The sequence below is a fragment of the Dromiciops gliroides genome, chromosome 4, assembly GCF_019393635.1.
Source record: "Dromiciops gliroides isolate mDroGli1 chromosome 4, mDroGli1.pri, whole genome shotgun sequence".
Taxonomy (NCBI): domain Eukaryota; kingdom Metazoa; phylum Chordata; class Mammalia; order Microbiotheria; family Microbiotheriidae; genus Dromiciops; species Dromiciops gliroides.
Window position 1 is genome coordinate 24,462,960 of NC_057864.1, and position 5,301 is coordinate 24,468,260.

The following is a 5,301-nucleotide window of genomic DNA, read 5'->3' on the forward strand; positions in this document are numbered from 1 at the left end:
AGAGAAGAAGGCAGGGAGGAAGGGGACAGAGAGCCCCCCCAGTCCTGGATCCTTCCTCCAACCAGCCCCAGCCAGAATTCAGGACTCTCCTTCATGTATATATATGGTTCAGCTGCTGGTTTGAAAACATCCAGAGGCAGAGGTTGCAGCCGTCTTATAAACAGGAAACCAGGGAAAGGCAAGCAGCCTGTTGGGTTCCCTCTTCTCACGCTTCCTCACAACAGGCTTGTCTTCTCTTTCTATTGGAAGCTTCCATTCACATTGGACAGGGCTTCCACGTGCCATGCCCCATTCGCATCCTCTTGATTCTCTCTCCAAACACAGAAACGCTCTAGATGGAAATGTGGGGGTGGTGGCAGGCAAGGCTCTGACTTTACACCACTGTCTCCATAGACTTCTGTCTATACTGCTGACTTCCAGGTCACCTGAGCACCAGGGGAAAACCTGAGAGTCCCAGTGGGAGCAGCACACAGGTGCAGGGAGCCCAGCCACTCCCATTTCCCTGGCTCCCTGAAGTGGCAAAGCCCCCCACTCCTCACAGCTGTTTGGCAGAGTGGTAATGTAGTGCAAGTAATGTTACTCCCGTGTTGCAGAGTAGGAAACTGAGGCTTAGACAAGACAAACCACTTGGCCATGATCACACAAGAACAATTCGAACCAGTCAGTGGAACATCCAGTGGGCTAGGGACTCTTGATTTGGGCTTGTAGACACATTTCAAGGGGTACGTGAATTTGGATGGAAAAAATAAACATTTTCACAAAACTCTAACTGAAATTTTGCATTTCCCTCCATTATGAACCTAGGAAATTAAACCACTACCCTGAGAAGGCATCCAGTCTTCAACTGACTGCTAGTTGGGTTCATAATGCAAGAAATGTTTAGAACCCATGAATTGGGCCATGTGGCCTCCCAACATAGACTGGAAATGGCCTGAGTGACAGGGGATGTCAGAGCCGGGAGGGACCTTAGAATAGAGAATGTCAGAACCTGAATGGGGCCTTAGAACAAAAAAATATTGGAACTGGGAAGATCTTCAAACATAGACCCTTAAAATTGGGAAAGACTCAAAATGCTAGAACATAGAATACCAGACCTGGGAACAGAGAAGAGGGGGTGTAGGCTTCCTCCTGGCTCTAACCTTTACACTATTTCACTTGATGTCCTCCTCTGTCATCTCTGTGCAGATGACTCTCAGATCTCCTTTCATCTGACCATCGGTTTCATCTCCAACCGCCTACTGGACATCTCAAACTTGATGTCCCATAGACATCTTCAATTCAACATGTCCCAAACTGAACCCATTATTCCCCCTCCTCTCCAAAAAACCCCTTCCCTTCTTCCTACTTTCCCTATTTCTGTCAAGGCATCCAGGCTCCAAGCCTAGGTGTCATTCTGAACACCTTCCTTTCTCTCCCCCCCATATACAATCAGCTGCCTGGTCCTGTTGCTTCTAACTTCCCAGGGATCTCTCTCCTGCACTCCCCTTCTCTCCTCTGACACCACCACCAGCCTGGTGTGGGTTCTCATCTTCTCATGTGGACTATTGCAGTGGACTGTTGGCTGGTCAGCCTGCCCCAAGTTTCTTCCCATTCCAATGCATCCTCCGCTCAGTGGCCAGATTTGATCTTCTCAATCATGGGTCTGCCTGGATCAACATCTTATTCAATGACTCCCTATAACCTCTAGGATCAAATCAACATCCTTTGTTTGGCATTCAAAGCCCTTCGTAACCTAGCCCCCACCCCTTCCCAAGTCTTCTTACTCTTCAGTCTGTACTCTTCCATCCAGCGACACTGGCCTACTGGCTGTTCCTTGAACAAGATAGTCCCAACTTCCAACTCGATGCATTTTCACTGGCCCTTTACCATGTCTGGAACTCACTTCTGCCTCTTGGCTTCCCTACAGTCTTAGCCCAAGACTCCCCTTCTGCAAGAAACCCTCCCCGATCCTCCTTAACCTTAGAACTTTCCCTCCACCCCCCAGACTACTCCCAGATTTGAAAGGGACTCCAAAGGTCATCTCCTCTAATCTCAATCCAAATCCTGTGGGGTCATGTAATCCTTGTCCTTGTTGGTGGAGATGAATGCCCTCTCCTTTGTGGAGGGGGGGGGCAGAGTTGGGGAGAGGGAGAGAGAGCCGACCTTCACGGGTCCCCTTGGGAGATTCTCCAGCACTGGGTCGCTTAGGGTACTTCTGACTTTCAGCTCCAAGAAGGAAGATGGAAGAGACCAGCCCCACTTCAGGTTGCTAAAGGAAACAATTCTGGGAAGACTTGAGAAGAGGCAGAAGTCTCCATTGTCTCCCAACCCCCAGCTTGCTACAGTCGAGCCTCTGGGGAATTTCCCCTTGGGTGAGATCTAGAACTCTCTCTCTCGGTTGAGTTCTCTTGCCTTCAGTCTGTATAGTCTCCTATGTGTACGTACCTTCACTGATTTCTGTTTTGCTGTAATTTGGGCTATTCTCTGTGTGCATTCCTTGTGGAACCGGTATTTGATGGGAAAGGGGTCTAGCCTTGGATATAGAGCTTAGGCCTCCCCCAAATGACAAAGCCACCAAAAGTTAGCTTGAACTCAACATTATTCCCTAAACCAGGAATATTTCATTTCTTTCTTTTTTTTTTTTTTTTAGTGAGGCAATTGGGGTTAAGTGACTTGCCCAGGGTCACACAGCTAGTAACTGTTAAGTGTCTGAGGCCGAATTTGAACTCAGGTACTCCTGACTCCAGAGCCGGTGCTCTATCCACTGCACCACCTAGCTGCCCTCATTTCATATTTTTAATTTGTACATATCTACTTTATTTTTCCCCAATTAAATGTTCAAACAAATTTTTACCTTTTTTAATTTTGGAGTTCCAAATTCTATCCCTCCCTCCCTCTCCTCCCTGAGATGGTAAGCAATCAGATATAGATTATACATGTGCAATCATGTCACACTAGCACATTATAAGCTAGTAATATTTAAGGGAACAGATAGATCGAACTCTAGCTCAGTAACCCATCTTTCTGAGGAGAGCAGAGTGGTGGCCTGTAATGCTGCCAGGTTCTCAAAGCACTTCTCTCTCTGTCTCTCTGTCTCTCTCTTTCTGTCTGTCTGTCTCTCTCTTTCTGTCTGTCTGTCTGTCTCTGTCTTTCTCTTTCTCTCTTTGTCTGTCTGTCTGTCTCTGTCTCTGTTTCTCTGTCTCTCTCTCTCTCACACACACACACACACACACAAAGTAGGGAGTACAAACCTCACTCTTCCCATTTTACAACTGAGGAAATTGAGGCTTGGGGAAAGGAAGTGATTTACCCCAGATCACCCTGGGTCATTAGGACCCAGGTCTTCTGGTTCCAAAGCTATAGAACCAGGGCAGCTAGGGGGTGCAGTGAATAAAGCACCGGCCCTGGATTCAGGAGGACCTGAGTTCAAATCCAGCCTCAGACACTTGACACTTACTAGCTCTGTGACCCTGGGCAAGTCACTTAACCCTCATTGAAAAAAAAAAAAAAACAAGCTATAGAACCACACTGCCTCAGAGAGTTTCTCCTGAGTCCAAATCTCTCTTCCCACTGTGACTTCAGATCTCAGAGATAGTGATGGGGAGAGAGAGAGGCTGGCTTCCTGACCCAGGGCAGAGACCATTGGCCCCACAAAGGGGTTAATCAAGGCTTCTGTGCTGCTCGGAAGCAGAAAGCATTTTGGGTCCTGGGAGGGCCTAGGAGGAAACGTTCCCCAGCTGGGCAGTAAGCCCATATCTCAGACAGGAGGGAGAGCAAAGCGATGAAATATGACAGCTGCTTGACACAAAGCTGTGGAGCTGGGTCATGTTCTGGGTGAGCCTGGAACCTGCTTGGATGATATGGCTGCTGACAGGGGCACTTCTGCTCTCAGCTCTCCTTCCTTTGGGGTTTCTTCTTTGAAAAGGATGGGGAGGGGGCAGCTAGGTGGTTCAGTGGATAAAGCACCGGCCCTGGATTCAGGAGTACCTGAGTTCAAATCTGGCCTCAGACACCTAACACTTACTAACTGTGTGACCCCAGGCAAGTAACTTAACCCCAGTTGCTTCACCAAAAAAAAAAAAAGAAAAGGATGGGGACTTTGCTTGTATCAGAATGGTGTGGGAAGACTCACACAAACATGGAAGGTTTTTTCCAGGCTTGGCTCTCAGGGATGCAGCAGCAAAGCCACCCCCTGCCCCCTAAATGCCACCCCCCTGGGCCTGGGGCCTTCACAAGACTGCAGCCCTTTTCCCTCTTTGGAGGAGCCTTCTGCAAGAGGCAATTCTGGGGGGCAGCTAGTGGTGCAGTGGATAAAGCACTGGCCCTGGATTCAGGAAGACCTGAGTTCAAACCCAGCCTTAGACACTTGACACTTACTAGCTATATGACCCTGGGCAAGTCACTTAACACTCATTCACACACACACACACACACACACACACACACACACACACAAAGCAATTCCAGGAATCAAGTTTTTGAAGCTATTTGCCACTATCACAACAACCCATTTTTTACAGATGAGGAACCAAAGAGATGTAAAATGATTTGGCCAGGGTAACATAGCTAGTGTCTGAGGTTACATTTGAACTCAGGTCCTCCAAGTCCAGGGCTTGTAACCACTGTGCTGCCTCATATATAATATACAATTTTTCATAAAATGAAAATGTTTGAGCCCCCGTCTGTGACCAAGGAATAGTGAATCATAGAATGTCAGAGCTAGGAGGAAACATAACAGAGAATGCTGGGAAGGCCTAGACTGTTAGAAGAAAGGAGGGTCTTAGAATAGGATGATAAAACTAGGAGGAATATTAAAACAGAGAATGTTTAGAGCTGGGAGGGAGCTTAGAACAGAGAATGTCAGAGCTGGGAGGGAGCTTAGAACAGAGAATGTCAGAGCTGGGAGGGAGCTTAGAACAGGGAATATTAGAGTCAGAAAGATCCTCTGAGATCTTCTAGTCTGAGCCTCTCATTCTATAAATGGGAAACGTGTATGGAAGGCCAGATTTGCCCATGGTCACTCGGTGAGTCAGTCAAAGAGCCAGAAGTATATTTGTATCCTGTACAGTCACCTCTCAGTTACACACAATTGGATCATTTGAAGAATTTTGCTTAAAATTCCAAGCTGACATTAAGCATTTCCTTTTCCCCAATTTCTCAGCCATTCTAGAATCATAGGATGTCAGGGCTGGAAAGGACCTCAGAGACTGTGTAGGCCAAACCTTTCATTTTATAATTAGCAAAACTGAGACCCAGAAAAAGTAAATCTCTTCCCTTCTCTGGGGCTCAGTTTCCCAGGGAAATGAAAGGAATGGCCGAGAT